General features: G+C 37.0%; 1 protein-coding gene and 1 pseudogene across 1 annotated transcript in view; one reads left to right on the top strand and one right to left on the bottom strand.

Moving 5' to 3' along the window:
- The window catches only part of LOC111160929 (zinc finger DHHC-type containing 15), a 102,861-nt gene that overhangs the window by 62,117 nt on the left and 13,614 nt on the right, over nucleotides 1-27,130 (bottom strand). The window lies entirely within an intron of this gene.
- On the top strand, nucleotides 19,456-19,829 carry LOC111160893 (annotated as a pseudogene).

Genomic DNA, 27,130 nt, shown 5'->3' with positions numbered 1-27,130 from the left:
ACATACTTCTGAAGAAAAAAAAAAATAAGGGCCTTTATTATAAAACACTGGGCACTTATCTTGGAATTTCTGCCTTTCCTCTAGTGATCTTTGTAATATTGCCTTTTTCACTATTAAAGGAAGAGATTAATAATATGTCAGTCATATTTAAAATGAAAATATTATTGCTTGTGATGTTTAATTTTATGTGTCAACTTGACTAGGCTAAGGGATGCCCAGATAGCTGATAAAACATTATTTCTGGGTGTGTCGGTGAGGGTATTTCTGGAATAGATTAGCATTTAAAGCAGCAGACAGTGAAGATTACCCTCACCAATTTGGCATGAGCATCATTCAATCCTTTGAGGGCCTGAATAGAACAAAAATGTAGAAGTAAGGCAGATTTGTTGTCTGAATGACCTCAAACCTCTATCTTCTTTTGTAATCAGACATTGGTATTCCTGGTTCTCAGGCGTTTGGACTTGGACTAAAACTTACACCATTGGTTCCCCTGGTTCTCAGGCCTTCAGCTTTGTACTGAAATTACACCACTGGTTTTCCTGGGCCTCCAAGCTTTCAGAAGGTAGATCATGGGACTTAACCTTAGTAATCATATAAGCCTAAGCCCTTGTAATAAATCCCTTTCTATATCGTTATACATATTTTATTGGTCTTGTTTCTTTGAAGAACTATAATAGAATGCTATAACATGGATGAAACTCAAAAATATTATGTACAGTGAAGAAGCCAGATAAAGAAGACTGTATATATTGCACAATTCCATTTGTACGACTGCCTAGAAAAGGTAAGTTTTAGAAAGAGAAAGCAATGAAATCTTGCCATTTGCAACGATGTGGATGGAACTAGAGGGTATTATGCTTAGTGAAATAGGTCAATCGGAGAAAGACAACTATCATATGATCTCCCTGATATGAGGAAGTGGAGATGCAATGTGGGGGGGGTTGGGGGGTAGGAAAAGAAAAAATGAAAGAAGATGGGATTGGGAGGGAGACAAACCATAAAAGACTCAATCTCAAAAAACAGACTGAGGATGGCTGGGGGGAGGGGGGTCGGGAGAGGGTGGTGGGGTTATGGACATTGGGGAGGGTATGTGCTATGGTGAGTGCTGTGAAGTATGTAAACCTGGCGATTCACAGACCTGTACCGCTGGGGCTAATAATACATTATATGTTTATAAAAAAATTTAAAAATTAAAAAAAAAAAAAGAAAGCAGATCAGTAGTTGCCTAGGGCTGAAAAAGTGAGGTACTGCAAGTGGGCATGAAGAAAGTTTGGGGGGGTGATAGAAATGTTTTATAACTATACCAGGTGATGGTTGTACAACACTATATATTTATGAAAATCACTGAACTACATACCTGCAATGGGTGGGTTTTAGGGCATGTAATCTATACTTTAATAAAGCTGTTTAAAAATAATAAAAATGAAAATGTTACAAAAGTCATTATAAAATTTTACAAAATTAATCTTTTATCATGAATCTCTTGGATAAGTGTACACTTAGTCATTCTATGGGTAAGCTGCCATGCATGACTGTACAGTGATGTGATACGTGTAATTATATACCTGCTTTTTTCCTTCAAATTTTAGTTCACTACTGGGAAGTACTTGGAATTATCATCAAATAAATTTTTGTACTGTTTCTCCTTTTTTCTTTCGCCTAATTACTGGTTCTTTGCAACTAGGTATGGAGAGAAGGTATGGAAATGTGGAGTACATGTAAGGACATTTCATCACAGATAATTAGTGTTAAAAAACAAAGCATACCTCATAACTTCCTTTCAGCAGATGCATATTGTAGGGTTCCCAAAATGGGAATGTTAGAGTAGTCCTAATTTGAGGCTAGATGGAGATGGTCAGCAAACATAGCAGGAAGGACATGGAAGAAATTCCACAATGGTGCTGACCAATAAAAATATAATACAAGCCATGTAGTTTATTGTTCTAACAAGAACATTTCAAACATTGAAAAAATACCAAGTGAAGTTAACTTTAATATTTTATTTAGTCCAATATATCAAAAACATCATTTCAACATGTTATGTACATAAAATTATTAACATTTTATATTCTTATTTTTGTATGAAACTTTTGAAAGCTGGTATATACATTATGCTTCAGCACATCTCAATTCAGAGGCCATTTTCAAGTGTTTAATAGGCACATGTGGCTAGTAGCTTCCAAATTAGATAGTAAAGCTCAAAAGGACTTGTAAAAGAAAAGTGGGAAGGTTGAAAATTGAGTCTATTGAGATGAATGTTCACTCACAATATGAAGTTCTCTTTTAATTAATGACTCATTTGGGAGGTGAGTTCATTGCAATGATGTATTACATTTACTTTGGCATGTACTAATAATGTGGCTCTGCCACTTACTTGTTCTGTGGCCCTAAACAAATTATTTAATCTCTCTGGGCCTCAGTTTCCTCACCTGTAAAATGATGATAAAATTATATACATTATAAGGTGTTATAGGAATTAAATGACGAAATATATGTAAAGTACTTGGGTGTCTGGTATATAATAAGTACTTAATTATTGTCAGCTCTTTTTTCTGAGAAAGATAACCCTTTCAGTAAGGCTAGGTTTTAGAATAGTTTAGGATAAAAAAAAGTCTTATTTAAAAATATTGTTTATTATAGCAATCCAAAAGTTTCATATTATGGTTTTAAAATAATGTATTCAATGTCAAAGTGAATATATTTGATACTTTCTTTTTCCATTTCATGTTTCTTAGACTTTAGACAGAGAAAAGAATTTAAAATGAAGAACCTAGATACATTTCTCATTATGTTCTGCTTGTTGAGAGCAAACTAGTCACACCAGATTTCATTTACTCCTCTGAAAAAGTTACTCATACCAGCCATTCTTTTACTTGTTTAGACAGCTACCTTCAAATATGGATAATTTCAATACCCATGTAGGGAACTAATAAAAATATAGATTATAGGGTCCTCTTCATATAACAAATCTCTGGGTGAAGTTACAGGAATTTGTACTTTAAAAACTCAGTAGGTGATTCTGATTATCAGCTAGGTATAAGAACTATTGGAGTTATTTTAGATGTTTGGTTTGTTATCTTAGTAGTCAGGTGTGATAAATTTAACTGTTTTGCATGTGGGAGACTTACAAAACTATTTTAGATATGAGAATACCATTATTGACATAGGCATTCACACAGGCTTAAATGGGTAACTTTTACTTATTCAGAAACTTGGTTTCCAGGAAATATTCCTTCTGGGTTTTTGCCTTATTTTTTCATTTCTTTTGAATCTTTTTGAAGGATTTCTAATTCTGAGGAGAATTATTTCCTGGATCTTTTTAGATCTCAAAATGGTCACTGTTGGTCACCAAAAATGGTAGAGTAGGGAATTCCAGGGTTTTGTCTTTCATCAAGAAGTTATAAATGAAGTGGCAAAGACTGTTAGAATCAATTTCTACAGAATTCTGTAATTTAATAAAAAATGTACAATAATCAAGAGGGTACAGTTAGTGAAGAAAGGAGTTGTTGCTTTTTGGTAAGGGAATGCTGTGGCATTTTAAATTTTCTCTTACCATTCTTCACATCCAAGATCAGAAGGGGCTGTGAGAATAGCCTGGTATGGTTTTACAAATGCCAGAAGTAGTGATACAGACCTTATTAACAAAGATTGTGGTTGTGAGTCTTGATGGTCCTACAGCTCCTTCAAAGACCAAAACAAAGGCTTCCCTGTATATCTGACTCAGAGCATTCCCAGGTCTGAGGCACCTTCTTGGGTGGCCTTTGCTGAAAGCATTTATAGGCACAAGTATTGAATGCAGCAGCCTGGGGCAAAAGACAACACTTGAGACAGGCAATTAACAGAATAAAAAGCATGGGAATGAAGAGATCAACAAAACAGGTAGGAGAATAAATGTTTAAAAGCTACACTGTGTACCATGGAATTAAGAAGGGTACACACATGCAGGGCAGAATGCATGCCTAGAAAAGGCAAGAGAAGACCTTAAGCTTTCACTTCTAACTGGCCCTCAGGCATTTAAAAAGTAGGGAAAGACTAAAGCAGAGTTGTAAACTGGATGGAAGGAGTAGAAAGAGTAAAGGATTGCACCAACACAGAGCTAATGTGCAAAGGCTGGGAAAGTATATTTTTCTTCTTTTCTATTTCGGACTCCAGACACTCATGAAACCTTTATCAAACAACTAACTTACAACAAGGTTAAGAAACAAAGCCTTTAGAGACCACATATAACAAAGAATACATTCTTTAAACTAGAAAAATCACTAAAGAAGCAAACAAAACCAACTTACAACAGGTAGCAAAAACAAACCCTAAAGAGGTAAAGAATCTAATTTCTAGAGTTCTACTTTATAATATTCTAAATGTACGTTTTTCAACAACAAAAAATTACAGGGCAGGGGGGCCTGGGTGGCTCAGTCATTAAGCATCTGCTTTCGGCTCAGGTCATGATCCCAGGGTCCTGGGATCGAGCCTTTTTTGGGCTCCCTGCTTGGTAGGAAGCCTGCTTCTCCTTCTCCCACTCCCCCTGCTTCTGTTCCCACTCTTGCTGTGTCTCTCACTGTCAAATAAATAAATAAAATCTTTTAAAAAATTACAGGGCATACAAAGAAACAAAACAATATAGCTTATTAATGGGAAAAAAATTAATAGAAACTGTCCAGGAAGCCCAGCCAATAACTTACTAGACAAAGACTTTAAATGCACTGTCTTAAAGATACTCAAAGAGCTAAAAGAAACTGTGTATTATAACTGTCCCTCAGAATAATGTACTGCTTAAAATATAACCTATGAGAAATTATACTAGTTACCAAGATGCTTAGGTATAGCCTTAAGAAAAACATGCACTGGCAACAGGCCTCCGGGGAAGAGAACAATATGTGTCCTTGAAGTCGACCAGCTGGGGATGTCTGGCTTGCTCAGGCTGGAATGCTGCCTGCTTCATTTTTCCATTATCTCCCCTTGCCCTGAGAACATCAGCAGTTAGTCAGACAATCCTTTAGTTTGGGCTTGCCCACTATAGGTCATGTACTATGTGACCAGACATATTTTGCCTTTCTTCTAATGTATCTACAAGACTCATGGTCAATGTGTAATCTACTATGGCTTCTTTGTTGGTTGTTACTCGCTTTCTAATAAATATGAGACTGAGGAGGTGTTCGGGCTGACAGTCTTTTCTACTGTCACTCCCTGCTCCCATTCTCTTGCAGCCAACTTGTTTGTACCTCATTCTTCTCCCATGTGCTGTCAGGAGGTGGCAGCATATTAAAAAAATAAAAAGATCAAAAGAATGAAAATAGGATATATAAATGAAGAGATACAAAACAGAGAAAGGAACCAAATAGATAATCTGGAGATGAAAAGGAAAATCATGAAATGAAAAATTTACTAGAGGAATCCAACAGCACATCTGAGCAGGCAAAAGAAGGAATTGGTGAATATGAAGACAGGTTGACTTAAATTACTCAGTCTGAAGAGCAAATTGAGAAAGTGACAGAAAAATGAACAAAGCCCATTAGACTTGTAGTGCACTAACAAATATAATATCATATGCACAATGGGAGTTCAGAAAGAGAGCAGAAAAAGGGGGAACAAAGAATTTTTGAAGAAATGATAACTGAAAACTCCACAAATTTGTTAAAAGACATGAATCTAAACATCCAGGAAGCTCAATAAACTACACATAGCATAAACTAAAGGATATCCACAATCAGACACATTATAATCAAACTGACAAACCAAAGACAAACGAAACAGCTTAAAAGCAGGAAAGAATCGGGGCGCCTGGGTGGCTCAGTGGGTTAAAGCCTCTGCCTTCGGCTCAGGTCATGGTCTCAGGGTCCTGGGATCAAGCCCCACATCGGGCTCTCTGGTCAGCAGGAAGCCTGTTTCCCCCTCTCTCTCTGCCTGCTTCTCTGCCTAGTTGTGATCTCTCTGTCAAATAAATAAAATCTTTTTAAAAAGCAAGAAAAAATAAGCAACTCCACATGTAAGAATAAGATTAACATCTGATTTCTCCTTGGAAACAATGGAGGCCAGAAGGGAGTGAGATGCCATATTTAAAGTATTGAAAGAGGGGGAGGAGTCAACATGGAGGAGAAGTAGCAGGCTGAGACTACATCAGGTAGCAGGAGATCTGCTAGATAGCTTATCAAACCATAGCGAACACTTACAAATACAACAGGAGATCGAAGAGAAGAAGAGCAACAATTCTAAAAACAGAAAATCTACCAATTTCTGAAAGGTAGGACTGGCAGAGAAGTGAATCCAACGTGACAGGAAGATAGACCGCAGGGGGAGGGGCCAGCTCCTGGTAAGCAGCAGAACAGAGCACAAAATCAGGACTTTTAAAAGTAGGTTCCACTGAGGGACAACGCTCCAGAGGCTAAACTGGGGTGAAGCCCACGCGGGGTCAGCGTGGCCCCAGGTCCCACGGAGTCACAGAAGGATCGGGTATGTCTGAGTGTCGCAGAGCTTGCAGGTATTAGAGTGGGGAAGCCAGCTACAGAGACAGAGCCAAGGAGTGAGTTCTCAACTCGGGGTTACCTTGAACCGTAATTTGTGGCGCAGGCCATTGCTCTTTGAGTGGGGTCCCCACAAGATCCGGGGAGACAAGCCCTGGAAGAGCTCAGGGATCTTTGGGGTTTGGAGACTCCAGCCGGAGCTGTATGCCAGAGACAGAGACGCTTGGTCACAGGCTGGGTGAGCTCGAAGCGCGGCCAGAGGCCAGCGAGACAGGAGTGATTGAGCATTTTTCTTCAAGCGCAGCCAGAGGCCAGGGAGATGGGAGTGATTGAGTGCTTTTCTCTGAGGGCGCATTGAGGAGTAGGGGCCTGAGCTCTCGGTACCTCTGGGCCGCAGACTGGGAGGCCGCCATATTCATTCCTGTCCTCCAGAACTCTAAGGAAAGCATTCAGGGAACAAAAGCTCCCGAAAGCGAACCGGAGCGGATTACATAGCCTGACCCCTGGTAAGGGTGGAGTAATTCCGCCTTGGACAAAGACACTTGAGAATCACAACAGGCCCTTCCCCAAAAAGATCAACAAGGAATCCAGCAAAGACCAAGCTGACTTACCAAGGAGAACAGCGGAATTCCAGAGGAGGAGAAAGCAAAGCATAGAATTCATGGCTTTCTCCCCATGATTCTTTAGTCTTGCAGTAAATTAATTTTTTTTAATTGTATTTCTTTTCTTCTGCTAATTTTTTAAACTTTTACCCTTTCCTCTTTTAATGTTTTTAACTAGTTTATCTTAACAATACCTTTCATTAAAAAAATAAAAATTTTTTGAAACTTCATTCTTATAGTCATATTTTATCCTTCATTGTATCTAACTTTATTTTTGTATACACATAGGGTTTTCACTTCTAAAAAATTTTGGGTACAACTTCTTCTAATAGATCAAAATATATCCTAAATCTAGCTCTGGGCTTGTTCTAGTCTCCAGCCCGAGCAAATTCTCTCCACTTTCTTTTTCTTTATTCTCCCAACCAACTTATTTTATCAACTCCTTTTTTAGAAATTAAAAAAAATTTTTTTTCATCTTTATAGGCATATTTCATCCCTTCATTGTGTTTACCTTTATATATGTTTTCATTCTTTAAAATTTTGGGAGGTAGTTTCTTCTAAGAGACCAAAATACTCCCAAAATTAAGTGGGTGACCCTTTTCTAGTCACCAGTCTAATATATATATATATATTATGTATATATATATATAAAATATATGTATATATATATATAAAATATTTTTAATATTTTTTTCTTTACTTGTTCTCTTCTTTTAGTTGTTCTTTTTTATCTGAACTTCTTTTTATCCCCTTTCTCTGCCCCCCCCATGATTTGGGGTCTCTTCTGATTTGGTTAAGGCACATTTTCCTGGGGTCCTTGCCACCCTTTTAGTATTTTATTTGCTCCTTCATATATTCTTATCTGGACAAAATGACAAGGCGGAAAAACTCACCTCAAAAAAAAAAAAAAAAAAGAACAAGAGACAGTACCAAAGGCTATGGACCTACTCAATATGGACATTGGTAAAATGTCAGATCTAGAGTTCAGAATGACGATTCTCAAGGTTCTAGATGGGCTTAAAAAAGACATGGAAGATATGAGAGAAACCCTCTCCGGAGAGCTAAAAGCCCATTCTGGAGAAATAAAAGAACTAAAATCTAACCAAGTTGAAATCAAAAAAGCTATTAATGTGGTGCAATAAAAAATGGAGGCTCTTACTGCTAGGATAAATAAGGCAGAAGAAAGAATTAGTGATATAGAAGACCAAATGATGGAGATTAAAGAAGCTGAGCAAAAGAGAGACAATTACTGGACCACAAGGGGAGAATTCAAGAGCTAAGTGACACCAAAAGACAAAACAACATTAGAATAATTGGGATTCCTGAAGAAGAAGAAAGACAGAGGGGAGCAGAAGGTATATTGGAAAGAATTACTGTAGAGAATTTCCCTAATATGGCAAAGGGAACAAGCATCAAAATCCAGGAGATGCTATAGGTCCACACCTCGTCACCTGATGGTAAAATTTACAAGTCTTAGCAACAAAGAGAAAATCCTGAAAGCAGCCTGGGAAAAGTCTGTAACATACAAGGGTAAAAACATTAGATTGGCAGCGGACCAATCCACAGAGACCTGGCAGGCCAGAAAGGGCTGGCATGATATATTCAGAGCACTAAAGGAGAAAAACATGCAGCAAAGAATACTATATCCAACTAGGCTATCATTGAAAATAGAAGGAGAGATAAATAGCTTCCAGGACAAACAAAAACTGAAAGAATTTGCAAACACCAAACCAGCTCTACAGAAAATATTGAAAGGGGTCCTCTAAGCAAAGAGAGACCCTAAAAGTACTAGATCAAAAAGGAACAGAAACAATATACAGGAACAGTCACCGTACAGGCAATACATTGGCAATAAATTCATCTCTCTCAATAGTTACCCTGTAAATGGGCTAAATGCCCCAATCAAAAGACACAGGGTATCAGAATGGATAAAAAAATAAACCCATCAATATGCTGCCTACAAGAAACTCATTTTAGACCTGAAGAAACCTCCAGATTTAAAGTGAGGAGGTGGAAAACAATTTACCATGCTAATGGACATCAGAAGAAAGCTGGGGTGGCAATCCTTATATCAGATCAATGAAATTGTAAGCCAAAGACAATAATAAGAGATGAGGAAGGACACTATATCATACTCAAAGGGGCTGTGCAACAAGAAGATCTAACAATTTTAAATCTTTATGCTCCTAACATGGGAGCAGCCAACAATATAAACCAATTAATAACAAAATCAAAGAAACACACTGACAATAATACAATAATAGTAGGGGACTTTAACACTCCCCTCACTGAAATGGATAGATAATCCAAACAAAAGATCAACAAGGAAATAAAGGCCTTAAATGACACACTGGACCAGATGGACATCACAGATATATCCAGAACATTCCATCCCAAAGTAACAGAATATGCAATCTTCTCTAGCGCACATGGAACATTCTCCAGAAGAGATCACATCCTGGGTCATAAATCAGGTCTCAACTGGTACCAAAACATTGGGATCATTCCCTGCATATTTTCGTACCAAAATGCTCTGAATCCAGAACTCAATCACAAGGGGAAATTTGGAAGAACCCAAATACATGGAGACTAAACAGCATCCTACTAAAGAATGAATGGGTCAACCAGGAAATTAAAGAAGAATTGAAAAAATTCATGGAAACAAATGATAATGAAAACACAGCAGTTCAAAATCTGTAGGACACAGAAAAGGCAATCCTGAGAGGAAAATATATAGCAATACAAGCTTTTCTCAAGAAACAAGAAAGGTCTCAAATACACAACCTAAACCTACACCTAAAGGAGCTGGAGAAAGAACAGCAAATCAAGCCTAAACCCAGCAGGAGAAGAGAAATCCTAAAGATCAGAGCAGAAATCAATGAAATAGAAACCAAAAAAACAATAGAACAAATCAAAGAAACTAGGAGCTGGTTCTTTGAAAGAATTAGTAAGATTGATAAACCCCTAGCCAGACTTATCAAAAAGAAAAGAGAAAGGACCCAAATTTATAAAATCATGAATGAAAGAGGAGAGATCACAACCAACAACAAAAAAATACAAACAATTGTAAGAACATACTATGAGCAACTCTACACCAACAAATCTGACAATCTGGAAGAAATGGATACATTCGTAGAGATGTATAAACTACCACAACTGAACCAGGAAGAAATAGACAACCTGAACAGATCCATAACCAATAAGGAGATGGAAACAGTCATCAAAAATCTCCAAACAAACAAAAGCCCAGGGCCAGACGGCTTCCCGGGGGAATTCTACCAAACATTTAAAGAAGAATTAATTCCTATTTTCCTGAAACAGTTCCAAAAAACAGAAATGGAAGGAAAACTTCAAAACTCATTTTATGAGGCCAGCATCACCCTGATCCCAAAACGAGACAAAGATCCTATCAAAAAAGAGAATTACATACCAATATCCTTGATGAACATAGATGTGAAAATTCTCACCAAAATACTAGCCAATAGAATCCAACAGTACATTAAAAGGATTATTCACCACGACCAAGTGGGATTTATTCCAGGGCTGCAAGGTTGGTTCAACATCCGCCAATCAATCAATGTCATACAATACATTAATAAAAGAAAGAACAAGAACCATATGATACTCTCAGTAGATGCTGAAAAAGCATTTGACAAAGTGCAGCATCCCTTCCTGATTAAAACTCTTCAAAGTGTAGGGATAGAGGGCACATACCTCAATATCATAAAAGCCATCTATGAAAAACCCACTGCAAATATCATTCTCAATGGAGAAAAACTGAAAGCTTTTCCGCTAAGGTTGGGAACATGGCAGGGATGTCCGTTATCACCACTGCTATTCAACATAGTACTAGAAGTCCTAGCCTCAGCAATCAGACAACAAAAGGAAATTAAAGGCATCCATATCGGCAAAGAAGAAGTCAAACTATCACTCTTCGCAGATGATATGATACTATATGTGGAAAACCCAAAAGACTCCACTCCAAAACTGCTAGAACTTGTACAGGAATTCAGTAAAGTGTCAGGATATAAAAGGAATGCTCAGAAATCCGTTGCATTTCTTTTCACCAACAAGACAGAAGAAAGAGAAATTAAGGAGTCAATCCCATTTACAATTGCACCCAAAACCATAAGATACCTAGGAAGAAACCTAACCAAAGAGGCAAATAATCTATACTCAGAAAACTATAAAGTACTCGTGAAAGAAATTGAGGAAGACACAAAGAAATGAAAAAGTGTTCCATGCTTCTGGATTAGAAGAACAAATATTGTGAAAATGTCTATGCTACCTAAAGCAATCTACAGATTTAATGCAATCCCTATCAAAATCCCATCCATTTATTTCAAAGACATGGAACAAATAATCCTAAAATTTATATGGAACCAGAAAAGACCTCGAATAGACAAGGGAATATTGAAAAAGAAAGCCAAACTTGGTGACATCACAATTCCAGACTTCAAGCTCTATTACAATGCTGTCATCATCAAGACAGTATGATACTGGCACAAAAACAGACACATAGATCAATGGAATAGAATAGAGAGCCCAGAAATAGAACCTCAACTCTATGGTCAACTAATCTTCACAAAGCAGGAAGGCATGTCCAGTGGAAAAAAGACAGCCTATTCAACAAATGGTGTTGGGAAAATTGGACAGCCACATGCAGAAAAATGAAATTGGACCATTTCCTTACACCACACACGAAAATAGACTCAAAATGGATGAAGGACCTCAATGTGAGAAAGGAATCCATCAAAATCCTTAAGGGGAACACAGGCAGCAACCTCTTCGACCTCAGCTGCAGCAACTTCTTCCTAGAAACATCGCCAAAGGCTAGGGAAGCAAGGGCAAAAATGAACTATTGGGATTTCATCAAGATGAAAACTGTTGCACATCAAAAGAAACAGTTAACAAAACCAAAAGACAACTGACAGAATGGGAGAAGATATTTTCAAATGACATATCAGATAAAGGGCTAGTATCCAAAATCTATAAACAACTTATCAAAATGAACACCCAAAGAACAAATAATCAAATCAAGAAATTGGCAGGAGACATGAACAGACATTTCTGCAAAGAAGACATCCAGATGGCCAACAGACACATGAAAAACTGCTCCACATTACTCAGCATCAGGGAAATACAAATCAAAACCACAATGAGATATCACCTCATACCAGTCAGAAAGGCTAAAATTAACAAGTCAGGAAATGACAGGTGCTGGCGAGGATGCAGAGAAAGGGGAACCCTCCTACACTGTTGGTGGGAATGCAAGCTAGTGCAGCCACTCTGGAAAACAGCATGGAGGTTCCTCAAAAAGTTGAAAATAGAGCTACCCTATGACCCAGCAATTGCACTACTGGGTATTTACCCTAAATATACAAATGTAGTGATCCGAAGGGGCACATGCACCTGAATGTTTATGCAGAAATGTCCACAATAGCCAAACTATGGAAAGAACCTAGATGTCCATCAACATATGAATGGATAAAGAAGATGTGGTATATATATACAATGGAATACTATGCAGCCATCAAAAGAAATTAAATCCTGCCATTTGCGATGATGTGGATGGAACTAGAGGGTATTATGCTTAGTGAAATAAGCCAATCAGAGAAAGACAACTATCATATGATCTCCCTGATATGAGGAAGTAGAGATTCAACGTAGGGTGTTTGGGGGGTAGGAAAAGAATAAATGAAACAAGATGGGATTGGGAGGGAGACAAACCATAAGAGACTCTTAATCTCACAAAACAAACTGAGGGTTGATGGGGTGAGGGGGGTCGGGAGGTATGGACATTGGGTGGGGTTATGGACATTGGGGAGGGTATGTACTATGGTGAGTGCTGTGAAGTGTGTAAACCTGGTGATTCACAGACCTGTACCCCTGGGGCTAATAATACATTATATGTTTATTAAAAAAATGAAAAATTTAAAAAAATAAAGTATTGAAAGAAAAATATCTGTCAAGAATCTGATAACATAAAACACTATCCTTCAAAAAGTGAAAGATAAAATAAGACATTCACAGATAAAAAATGATTGAATTCATCACTGGTAGAAGTGTCCTTTAAGAAATGACAGAGTTCTGCAGGAAGAAATGAATGGGCACTAACTGTAACTAAAACCATTAAAAGAAACCAAGAACACTGGTAAAGGTAACTACGATGTAAATATAAAAGCTAGTAGGATTGTATTTTTGGTTTTTAGTTCTTCTATTTAGTATGTGATTTAAAGATAAATCCATAAGACAATAATAATAAATCTGTGTTAACAGGCACACAATTTATGAAGACGCAATATGGCAGAGTTAAAAGTGAGGACTGGAGCAGAAAAGGAGTACAGTTTTGTATACTGTTATACTAAGCTGGTATTGATTCAAATTATTTGAACTTAATCATAAATATGTTAATTATATTATCAAGGGTAAGCACTATGAAAAAATATATACATATATATATAATGAAATTACAAAAAATTGAAATGGGTGCGTTAAAAATCATTTAAAAGATAAGGATAAAGGGAGACAAGATGGCGGGGAAGTAGGAAGAGATACAATCTCTTGAAAGCCACTAGGACAAAGAGGCCCCTTACGTACAGAGGAAAGCCCATCAGAATAACGTCAGGCTTGTCCACAGAAACCTGGCAAGCCAGAAAGGACTGGCAAGATATATTCAGGGTACTAAATGAGAAGAACATGCAGCCAAGAATACTTTATCCAGCAAGACTGACATTCAAAATAGATAGAGAGATAAAGAGTTTCCAAGACCGGCAAGGCTTAAAAGAATATGCGACCACCAAGCCGACACTGCAGAAAATATTAAGGGGGGTTCTATAAAAGAGGAAAAATCCTAAGAATATCATTGAACAGAAATATAGAGACAATCTACAGAGGGAAGACTTCAAAGGTAACATGATGTCAATAAAAACGTATCTCTCAATAATCACTCTCAATGTGAATGGCCTAAATGCGCCCATAAAATGATACAGGGTTGCAGACTGGATAAAACGACAGGACCCATCCATATGTTGTCTACAAGAGACCCATTTTGAGCCTAAGGATACACCCAGACTGAAAGTAAAGGGATGGAGAAGCATCTTTCATGCCAATGGACCTCAAAAGAAGGCCGGGGTAGCGATTCTCATATCAGATAAATTAGATTTTAAACTAAAGACTGTAGTCAGAGATACAAAAGGACGCTACATCATTCTTAAAGGGACTATCCACCAAGATGATCTAACAATTGTATATATCTATGCCCCCAATATGGGAGCAGCCAATTACATAAGAAAACTATTAATCAAGATAAAGAGTCATATTGATATGAATACATTAATAGTAGGAGATCTTAACACGCCTCTCTCAGTAATAGGGAGATAATCCAAGCAGAAAATCAATAAAGAAAAAGAGCATTGAATGACACATTGGACCAGATGGACCTCATAGATATATACAGAACATTCCACCCTAAAACAACAGAATACTCATTCTTCTCCAGTGTACATGGAACTTCTCCAAAATAGACCACATACTGGGTCACAAATCAGGACTCAACTGATACCAAAAGACTGAGATATTCCCTGCATATTCTCAGATCACAATGCTTTGAAACTGGAGCTCAATCACAAGGGAAAGTTCGGAAGGAACTCAAACACCTGGAAGCTAAAGACCACCTTGCTTAAGAATGCTTGGATCAACCAGGAGATCAAAGAAGAACTTAAACAATTCATGGAAACCAATGAGAATGAAGTTACTTCAGTCCAAAACCTATGGGATACAGCAAAGGTGGTCCTAAGGGGGAAAAACATAGACATCCAAGCCTCCCTCAAAAAAATTGAAAAATCCAGAATACACAAGCTGTCTCTATACCTTAAAGAACTGGAGAATCAACAACAAATCAAACCAACTCCACACATAAGAAGGGAAATAATCAAGATTAGAGCAGAGATCAATGAGGTAGAAACCAGAGATACAGTAGAACGTATCAATGAAACTAGAAGTTGGTTTTTTTGAAAGAATCAATAAGATCGATAAACCATTGGCCACACTAATCCAAAAGAAAAGAGAGAAGGTCCAAATTAATAAAATTATGAATGAAAAGGGAGAGATCAAAACTAACACCAAGGAAGTAGAAACAATCATCAGAAGTTATTATCAACAGTTATATGCCAATAAGCTAAGCAACCTAGATAAAATGGATGCATTCCTAGAAAACTATAAACTCCCAAAATTGAATCAGGAAGAAATTGACAACCTGAATAGACGGATAGCTAGTAACGAGATTGAAGCAGTGATCAAAAACCTCCCAAAAAACAAGAGCCCAGGACTTTATGGATTCCCTGGGGAATTCTACCAAACTTTCAAGGAAGAATGAACACCTATTCTCCTGAAGCTGTTTCAAAAAATTGAAGCAGAAGGAAAACTTCCAGACTCTTTTTATGAAGCCAGCATTACCCTGATCCCCAAACCAGGCAAAGACCACACTAAAAAGGAGAATTTCAGACCAATATCCTTGATGAATATGGATGCTAAGATTCTCAACAAGATCCTAGCAAACAGGATCCAACAGCACATTAAAAAGATTATCCACCATGACCAGGTGGGATTCATCCCTGGGATATAAGGATGGTTCAACATTTGCAAATCAATCAATGTGATAGAATAAATCAATAAGAGAAGAAAGAAGAACCACATGGTCCTCTCAATGGATGCAGAAAAAGCATTTGACAAAATCCAGCATCCGTTCCTGATTAAAACACTTCAAATTATAGGGATAGAGGGAACATTCCTGAACTTCATCAAATCTATCTATGAAAGACCCACAGCAAAGATCATCCTCAATGGGAAAAAGCTTGCAGCCTTCCCATTGAGATCAGGAACACGACAAGGATGCCCACTCTCACTACTCTTGTCCAACATAGTATTAGAAGTCCTAGCAACATCAATCAGACAACAAAGAGAAATAAAAGGTATCCAAATTGGCAATGAAGAAGTCAAACTCTCTCTCTTCGCAGATGACATGATTCTTTATTTGGAAAACCCAAAAGACTCCACCCCCAAACTACTAGAACTGATACAGCAATTCAGTAACGTGGCAGGATACAAAATCAATGTACAGAAATCAGTGGCTTTCTTATACACTAAGAATGAAAATACAGAAAGGGAAATTAGAGAATCGATTCCATTTACTATAGCACCAAGAACCATAAGATACCTGGGAATAAACCTAACCAAAGAGGTAACGATCTGTACTCGAGGAACTATAGAACACTCATGAAAGAAATTGAAGAAGACACAAAAAGATGGAAGACCATTCCATGCTCTTGGATCAGAAGAATAAATATTGTTAAAATGTCTATACTGCCTAGAGCAATCTATACTTTTAATGCCATTCCAATCAAAATTCCACTGGTATTTTTCAAAGAGCTGGAGCAAATAATCCTAAAATTTGTATGGAATCAGAAGAGACTCCGAATCTCTAGGGAAATGTTGAAAAACAAAAATAAAACTGGGGGCATCACGTTACCTGATTTCAAGCTTTACTACAAAGCTGTGATCACCAAGACAGCAAGGTACTGGCATAAAAACAGACACATAGACCAGTCGAACAGATTAGAGAGTCCAGATATGGACCCTCAACTCTACGGGCAAATAATCTTCGACAAAGCAGGAAAAAATATACAGTGGAAAAAAGACAGTCTCTTCAATAAATGGTGCTAGGAAAACTGGACAGCTATATGTAGAAGAATGAAACTCGACCATTCTCTTACACCGTACACAAAGATAAATTCAAAATAGATAAAAGATGTCCCAATGTGAGACAGGAATCCATCAGTATCCTAGAGGAGAACATAGGCAGGAACCTCTTTGATATCAGACACAGCAACTTCTTTCAAGATATGTCTCCAAAGGCAAAGGAAACAAAAGCGAAAATGAACTTTTGGGACTTCACCAAGATCAAAAGCTTCTGCACAGCAAAGGAAACAGTCAACAAAACAAAGAGGCAACCCACGGAATGGGAGAAGATATTTGCAAATGACAGTACAGACAAAAGGTTGATATCCAGGATCTATAAAGAACTTCTCAAACTCAACACACACAAAACTGATAATCATATCAAAAAATGGGCAGAAGACATGAACAGACTGTTCTCCAATGAAGACATACAAATGGCTATCAGACACATGAAAAAATGTTCATCATCACTAGCCATCAGGGAGATTCAAATTAAAACCACATTGCGATACCACCTTACACCAGTTAGATGGCCAAAATTAGCAAGACAGGAAACAACATGTGTTGGAGAGGATGTGGAGAAAGGGGAACCCTCTCACACTGTTGGTGGGAATGCAAGTTGGTGCAGCCACTTTGGAGAACAGTGTGGAGATTCCTCAAGAATTTAAAAATAGAGCTTCCCTATGACCCTGCAATTGCACTACTGGGTATTTACCCCAAAGATACAGACGTAGTGAAAAGAAGGGCCATCTGTACCCCAATGTTTATAGCAGCAATGGCCACGGTCGCCAAACTGAGGAAAGAACCAAGATGCCCTTCAGCAGACGAATGGATAAGGAAGCTGTGGTCCATATACACTATGGAGTATTATGCCTCCATCAGAAAGGATGAATACCCAACTTTTGTAGCAACATGGATGGGACTGGAAGAGATTATGCTGAGTGAAATAAGTCAAGCAGAGAGAGTCAATTATCATATGGTTTCACTTATTTGTGGAGCATAACAAATAACATGGAGGACATGGGGAGCTGGAGAGGAGAAGGGAGTTGAGGGAAATTGGAAGGGGAGGTGAACCATGAAAGACTATGGACTCTGAATAACAACCTGAGGGTTTTGAAGGGGCGGGGGGGGGGGAGGTTGGGGGAACCAGGTGTTGGGTATTGGGAAGGGCATTTATTGCATGGAGCACTGGGTGTAGTGCAAAAACAATGAATACTGTTACACTGAAATTTAAAAAAAAGATAAGGATAAAAATAAAAATATAAAATAGCTAAATAACAATGAAGTAAAACAATAGGCCATCACTACACATATATTAGAAAGACAAAACTCTAAAATACTGACAACTCATATGCGGATAAGGATGCGGGGGAACAGGAAATCTCACCCATTTCTGGTGGGAATGCAAAATGGTACAATTTGGAAGACAGTTTTTCAAACACATCCATGTAAATAAAAACTGAAAAAGATCTACGGTAGCTATATTAATATCAGACAAAAAGACTTTAAATTAAAATTGATACAAAAGATGGAGGAGAGAGGGAAGATGGCAGTAGGTAAGAGGACCCTAGGATTGTCTCATCCTATGAACAAAAAAGAAAATTTACTTGAAGAAAGAAGAGTTGAAAACTTCCTTAATCTGATGAAGGGAACAGCTGTCCACATCTAGGAAGCCCAGAGAACTCCCATCAAAATCAACAATAGCAGGCCAACATCAAGACATATTATAATTAAATTTTCAAAATACAGTTAGAAAGAAAACATCTTAAAAGTGCAAGACATCAGAACTCCTTAACTTAAAGGGAAGACCGATAAGGCTAGATGGAGATTTCTCAATAGAAACTTGGCAAACCAGATGGGAGTGGGATGATAAATTCAAAGTGCCAAATGGAAAAAATCTGCAGCCAACAATGCTGTATCCACCAAGGCTGTTATTCAGAATAAATGAGAGATAAAAAGTTTCCCAGACAAGCAAAAACTAAAGGAGTTTGTGACCACTAAACCAGTCCAGCAAAAGATATTAAAGTGGACTCTCTGAGGTCAAAGGGGAGACCAAAAGCAACAAAGACAAGAAAGGATCAAAGAAAATCTCCAGAAACAATTACAAAAGAAGTAATGAAATGGAAATAAATATGTATCTATCAATAATTACTATGAATGTAAGTGGACCAAACACTCCAACAAAAAAACATAGGGTTGGTACCGGGGTGGTGTCGTTGGCTGAGTGTCCAACTCATGGTTTCAGCTTGGGTCATAATCTTGGGGTCATGAGATCAAGCCCTGCATCAGGCTCCATGCTCAGTACAGAGTCTGCTTGGGATTCTCTCTCCCCTCTCCCTTTTCTCCTCCCCCCTACCAGTCTCTTTCACAAATAAACAAATAAATCTTTTTAAAAATATATAGGGTGTCAGAATGAATAAAATACAAGACCTAGCTATATGCTGCCTATAATAGACTCATTTACTCACCTGCAGATTGAAAATGAGGGGATGGAAATATATTTATTATGCATATGGATGTCAAAAGAAAGTGGGAGTGGCAATATTTGTTTTGGAAAAACTAGACTTTAAAGAAAGACCATAACAAGAGATACAGAAGACAGAAACAGAAGCAACATGGAGGGACAGCACTGATCTGGGGACACAGCCTCTACTACCATGAGCCTCCTCAAAAAGCCCAAAACTGAGATGACCATGGAGGCACTGCAGGAGTGGCAGGAGGAAGAAGTAAGCATGGATCCACTCTCTGTGCTAATGCAGTAGTGAAGAACAACACTCTTCATGTGATCATGAATTGGCATAACAGTAAGAAGCTCCTGGGCCATGTGAAAGCCAATGACAGGCACTGCAACATGGTGGTGGAGAATGTCAAAGAGCTATGGACCAAGGTCCCCAAGAGTGGCAAGGGCAAGCAGTACAAGCCAGTAAATAAAGACTGCTACATCTCCAAAATGTTCCTGATTGGGGACTTGGACTTCATGGTTCTGCAGAACCTCAACTGCAGGCAAGTAGGGGCCTCCTCCCCACCATAAGAATATCCTTGCTTATCCTACAAAGACCTGCCTTTGCAATGGAAATAAGAAAATCCTGTGTTTCCATTTATGTATGTCTATACATATATATATTTTTTATTTCATCTAGATATTTTGAAACCAGGTTACTTTATTAAGCTTATTTAGTTTCATAGTTTTCTAGTTGATTTTCTTAGATTTTTCCAAGATGGCAGATATATCAATAACAAATAATGAGTTTTTCTCCTTCCCATATGCAAGTCTCTTATTTCCTTTTCTTGGTTTATTACAATATCTAAAACATCCAGAGCAATATAGCTAAAATATAACAATATAAATAAAAAAAGATAAGGTCCTGTGTTTCATCTAGTGGCAAACAAAAAGGGCATGATGTCATAATAAAGGGGACGATCCAACAAGAATATCTAACCATGATGAATATTTATGCACCCAACATGGAAGCACCTGAATATATAAAACAATTAATAACGAACATAAAGAAACTTACTGACAGTAATACAATTATAGTAGGGGACTTTAGCAACCCACATACATCAATAGAAAGACCATTTAAACAGAAGATCAACAAGGAAACAATGGCTTTGAACCAGATGGTCTTAACAGATATATTCACAATATTCTATGCTAAAACAGTAAAATACACATTCTTTTAAAGACTCTATGGGATATTCACCCATATAAATCACGTATTGGGTTACAAATAAGGCAGCAACTAACACAAAGATTGAAATCATACTATGAATCTTTTCTAACCACAGCACTGCCAAAGTAGAAGTCAATCACAAGAAAAACTATGGAAATACCACAAATACATGGAGGCAACACAACATGCTACTAAACAATGAATGGGTCAACCAGGAAATCAACTAAGGAATTAAAGAGTTTATGGAAACAAATGAAAATGAGTACACAACAGTCAAAACATCTGGGATGCAAAAAAGTGGTCCTAAGAGCGAAGTAAATGGCAATACAGGCCTAAATCAAGAAGCAAGAAAAACCTGAAATCAAAAACTTAACATCTCACCTATAGGAGGTAGAAAGAGCAAAAAATGAAGCCTAAATCTAGCAGAAGGAAGGACATAGTAAAGATTAGAGCAGAAATAAATGATACAAAAACTAAAAAAAAAAAAAATCAAGGAAATCAAGACCTGGTTCTTTGAAAAAAACTAATAAAATTAATAAACCTCTAGTCAGACTTATCAAAAAAAGAGAAAGGACCCAAATGAATAAAATTACAAATGAGAGAAGAGAAAGAACAACCCACATCACAGAAATACAAACTGTTATAAGTAAATATTATGAAAAACCATATGCTAACAAATTAAACAACCTGGAAGGAATGGATAAATTCCTAGAAATATATAAACTGCTAAATCTGAAACAGCAGGAAACAGAAAACTTGAATGACTGATAACTAGCAAAGAAACAGAAATCAAAAAAATTCCCACAAACAAAACTCCAGGGCCAGATGGTTTCCAAGGGGAATTCTAACAAACATTTAAAGAAGAGGTAATATATATTCTTTAAAAACTATTCCAAGAAGTAGAAAAGGAAGGAATACTTCCAAACTCATTCCATGAGGCCAACATTACCCTGATACCAAAACCAGATAAGGATTCCACTAAAGGCCAATATTATATATAATATATGACTATAGGCCAATATTGCCAATGAACATGTATGCAAAAGCTCTCAGCAAAATACTAGCAAATCAAATCCAAGAGTACATTAAACAGTCATTCAACATGATCAAGTGGGATTTATTTCTGGGCTGCAAGGGTGATTCAATATTTACATATCAATCAACATGATACACCATGTTAATAAAAGAAAGGATAAGAACCAATAAGATCATTTCAATAGATGCAGAAAAAGCATCTGACAAAGTACAACATCCATTTATGATAAAAATACTCAACAAAGTAGGTTTAGTGGAAACATATTTCAACATAAAAAGGCCATATATTGGGGCGCCTGGGTGGCTCAGTGGGTTAAGCCTCTGCCTTCGGCTCAGGTCATGATCCCAGCATCCTGGGATCAAGCCCTGCATCGGGCTCTCTGCTCAGTGGGGAGCCTGCTTCCCCCTCTCTCTCTGCCTGCCTCACTGCCTGCTTGTGATCTCTGTATGTCAAATAAATAAATAAAATCTTTAAAAAAAAAAGAAAGAAAGGCCATATATGAAAAACCCACAGCTAATATCATGCTCAATGAGGAACATACCTTAGAGCATTTCCTCTATAGTCAGCAAGAAAACAGGGATGTCAATTCTCACCACTATTGTTTAGCAGAGTAGTGGAAGTCATAGCCACAGCAATCAGACAACAAAAATAAATAAAAGTTATCCAAATCAGCAAGGAAACAGTCAAACTTTCACTATTTTCAGATGACATAACACTCTATATAGAAAACCCAAAACATTCCACCAGAAAATTGCTAGAACTGATACACAAATTCAGTAAAATTGAATACCAAATCAACATACAGAAATCTGTTTCATTTCTATACAGTAATAATGAAGGAGCAGAAAGAAAAATCAAAGAATCGATACCATTTACAATTGTACCAAAAAACCATAAAATACCTAGGAGTAAACCTGTCCAAGGAGGTAAAATACCTGTACTCTGAAAACTAGAAAACAATGATGAAAGAAATTGAAGATGACATAAAGAAATGGAAAGACATTCCATGCTCATGGATTAGAAGAACAAATATTGTTAAAATGGCTATACTACCCAGAGCAATCAACACATTCAATGCAATCCCTATTAAAATACCAAAGATATTTATCACGACATACAGAAAATAATCTCAAAATTTGTAGAGAACCACAAAAGACCCTGAATAACCAAAGCAACCTTGACAAAGGAAATCAAAGCTGGAGGTATAACAATTTTGGACTTTAAGTTATATTACAAGGCTGTAGTGATCAAAACAGTATGGTACTGGCACAAAAACAGACATATAGATCAATGGAACAGAATAAAAATACCAGAAATGAACCTACATATCCATGTCCAGTTAATCTTTGACCAAGCAGCAAAAGATATCCAATGGGAAAAAGACAGTCTCTTCAACAAATAGTGCTGAGAAAACTGGACAGCAACATACAAAAGAATGAAACTGGACAACTTTCTCCCACCATTTATGAAAAGAAATTCAAAATGCATTAAAGATTAGGGCACCTGGGTGGCTCAGTTGGTTAAGCATCTGACTCTTGGATTGGGCTCAGGTTATGATCTCAGGGTCATGAGACTGAGCCCCATGTTGGGTTCCATGTTCAGGGTGGAGTCTGCTTAAGACTCTCTCTCTCTCTCTCTGCCCCTCCCCCTGCTCTCTCTTTCTCTCTAAAATAAATAAATCTTTTAAAAATTCATTAAAGATCTAAATGAAAAAACTGAAATCATCAAAATCCTAGAAAGGAACACAGGCAGTAACCTCTTTGATATCAGCCATGGCAACTCCTTTTGAGATATGTCTCCTGGGGCAAGGAAAACAAAAGCAAAAATAAACTACCAGGACTTCATTAAGATAAAAAGCTTCTACACCATGAAGGAAATAATCAGGAAAATTAAAAGGCAACCTATGGAATGAGAGAAAATATTTGCTAACGACATATCTGATAAAGGGTTAGTATCCAAAATATATAAAGAACTCGGGAAATTCAGCACCCAAAAACCAAATAATCTGATTTAAAAATGTGCAGAAAACATGAATAGACATTTTTCCAAAGAAGACATACAGATGACCAACAGACCCATGAAAAGATGCTCAATATCACTCATCATCAGGAAAATGCAAATCAAAACTACAATGAGATACCATTTCACACATTTCAGAATGACTAAAATCAAGGCAAGGGAAAAAAAGTAAAAATAAACTATTAGGACTTCATCAAAATAAAAAGCTTCTGCATAGTGAAGGCAACAATCCACAAAACTAAAAGGCAACCTATGGAAGGGGAGAAGATATTTGCAAATGACATTTGTAATAAAGAGTATCCAACATATATAAAAATGTATAAAAAATCCAACACTGAAAAATAAACAATCCAATTAGAAAATGGGCAAAGAACATGAACAGAAATTTTTCCAAAGAAAACATCCAGATGGCCAACAGACACATGAAAAGATGCTCTACATCACTAATTATCAGGAAAATGAAAATTAAAATGACAATGAGATATTATGTCACACCTGTCAGAATGGCTAGAATCAACAACACAAGGAACAACAGGTATCGGCAAGGATGTGGAGAAACGGGAACCCTCTTGCACTGCTGGTAGAAATGCAAACTGGTGCACCCACTCTGGGAAACAGAAGGAGGTTCCTCAAAAAAAATATAGTACTACACAAAGATCCAACAATTACCCTATTAGGTGTTTATACCCAAAATACAAAAATACTAATTCTAAGGGATATAGGCACACTGATGTTTACAGCAGCATTATCTAGAATAGGAAAATTATAGAAACAGCCCAATTGTCCAGCAACTTATGAATGGATAAAGAAGATGTGGTGTGTATATATACATAATGGAATAGTATTCAGCCATAAAAAGGAATGAAATTGTGACATTTGCAACAACATGGATGGCACTACAGAGTATTACAGTAAGCAAAATAAGTTTGTCAGAGGAAGAGAAATACCATATGATTTCACTCATATGTGGAATTTAAAAAACAAAACAAAAGAGCAAAGGGGAATAAATTAGAGAGGCAAACCAAGAAACAGCCTCTTAGAGAAGAAACTAAAGGTTACCAGAGGTGAAGTGGGAGGGGATGGGTTAAATAGGTGTTTGGGATGAGGAATGTAACATGTAACATAATTGAAGGGAACAGCAGATTGTATTAAAATTTTACCTTGAGACTAAAGAAAAACTAGAGAGAGGATCAGTAAGAAAATAGAGGACTTGAACAACATTATAAACCAATCAGTCTAACAGATATATGAAAACACTGAACCCAACAACAGAAAAATACACATTCTTCTCAAATGTACATGGGACATTTTCCATTTTAAACCATATAATAGACTACAAAACAAATCTCAATAAATTTAAAAGATTGAAATGATACAAAGTTTCTTTTATGACACAATGGAATTAAACTGGAAATGAATAATAGCAAACTATAAAATTTAAAATATGGGGAAATTAAAGATTTTATTTATTTATTTGACAGACAGAGATCACAAGTAGGCAGAGAGGCAGGCAGAGAGAGAGGTGAAGGCAGGCTCCCTGTGGAGGAGAGAGCCCAATACGGGGCTCGATCCCAGGACCCTGGGATCATGACCTGAGCTGAAGGCAGCGGCTTAACCCACTGAGCCACCCAGGTGCCCCAAATATGGGGAAATTAGACAATAAATTCATTTTTAAATTTATATCTAATCAGTATATGAAGGTCTTAATATTTTGCTATATTTACTTCATGTATTCTTAAATTTTTTTTATTTGAGTATGGTTGACACAATGTTTTATCAGTCGCAGGCATACATTGTGACTCAACAAGCATATGTTTTGCTAAAAAATACACTATTAAGCAATGGATCAAGGAATAAATGATAAGCGACAAAGAAAATACTTTGAGATGAATGACTATATTAACACAACATACCAAATCTAACAGGATACAGTAAAAGCTGTACTCAAGAGGTAAATTTATGGCTTTATTTTTTTTCTAAAGATTTTATTTATTTACTTGAGAGAGAGAGAACACAGAGGGAGAGGGAGAAGCAGACCTCCGCTGAGCAGGAGCCTGATGCAAGGCTTAGTCCCAGTACCCTGGGTCATGATCTGTACCAAAGGCAGATGCTCAACCGAATGAGCCAGGCAGGTGCCCCAAATTTATGGCTTTAAATGCCTACATTATTAAAGAGCAAAAATATAAAATCAATCATCTACTTTATACCTTAAGGAACTAAAACAGAAGAGAAAACTAAATTCAAAGCTAGCAGAAGGAAGGATATAATGAAGACTTGAGAAAAACAAAATAGAGAACTCAAAAACAATAGAATCAATGAAACTGAAAGTTGGGACCTTGAAAAAAATCAACAGAATTGACAAACCTTCAACTAGCCAGGTCAGGAGAGAGGACTCGAGTTACTAATATCAGAAATACAGTGGAGATAGTAATAGAGATGTTACATAAATAGAAAGGATTATAATAGAATAGGATCTATTATACATGAACAAATTGGGTAACCTAAATGAAATGGACAAATTCCTGAAAACACAGAAATGACCAAAACTGAGTTAAGAGAAAGAAAATCACAAAAAGTAAAAAGATTGAATCAATAATCAAAAACCTCCCAACAAAAAAAAAAATCCAAGACCAGATAGATTCAGTGGTAAATTGTACCAAATACTTAAAGAAGAATAAACATCCATCCTTCTCAAACTGTTAAAAAAAAATCAAAGACGGGGGCACCTGGGTGGCTCAGTGGGTTAAAGCCTCTGCCTTCGGCTCAGATCATGATCCCAGGGTCCTGGGATCAAGCCCCACATCAGGCTCTCTGCTTCCCCCTCTCTCTGCTTGCCTCTCTGCCTACTTGTGACCTCTATCCGTCGAATAAATAAATAAAATCTTTTTTAAAAAAATCAAAGACGGAACACTTCCTAGCTTACTCTATAATGCCAGCATTACCCTTATACCTGTGGTGGATAAAGATATCACAAGAAAAGAAAACAACTTACAAACATCTCATGAATATATAGATGTAACACTACAGAAAAATTACCAGCAAACCAAATTCAGCAGCATATTAGAGGATTATACATCATGGTCAAGTGAGATGTATCCAAGAAATGTAAGTCTACTTCAACATATGAAAATCAATCATGTAATACCCTACATTAAGAGAATAAAGGGAAAAAATACAATCGTCTCCATTGATGCTAGAAAAGTATTTGACAAGATACCACAAACTTTTATGGATAAAAAAATAGCCAAGAAACTAGGAATAATGCATGAGGTTTTCTTTTTCTCCACATCCTTGTCAATGCTTGTTGTTTCTTCTGTTTTTGATTTTAGCTATTCTGACAGGTGTGGGGTAATATCTCACTGTGGTTTTGATTTGCCTTTCTCTAACGATGAATGATGTTGACCATTTTTCAGGTGTCTGTTGGCCATGTGGATGTCTTCTTTGGAGAAATGTCTCCTCATGTCTTCTGCCCGTTTTTTAAATGGATTGTTTTGTGGGTGTTGAGTTGTATCAGTTCTTTATATGTTTTGGATATTAATCCTTTATCAGATATGTCATTTGCAAATATCTTCTCCCATTTAGTAGGTTGCCTTTTAATTTTGT

The sequence above is a fragment of the Enhydra lutris genome, unplaced genomic scaffold, assembly GCF_002288905.1.
Source record: "Enhydra lutris kenyoni isolate GAN:26980312 unplaced genomic scaffold, ASM228890v2 scaffoldscaffold79, whole genome shotgun sequence".
NCBI classification, from domain to species: Eukaryota; Metazoa; Chordata; class Mammalia; order Carnivora; family Mustelidae; genus Enhydra; species Enhydra lutris.
The sequence above is the reverse complement of the archived record's forward strand: the minus strand, read 5'-3'. Positions and strand labels throughout refer to the sequence as shown.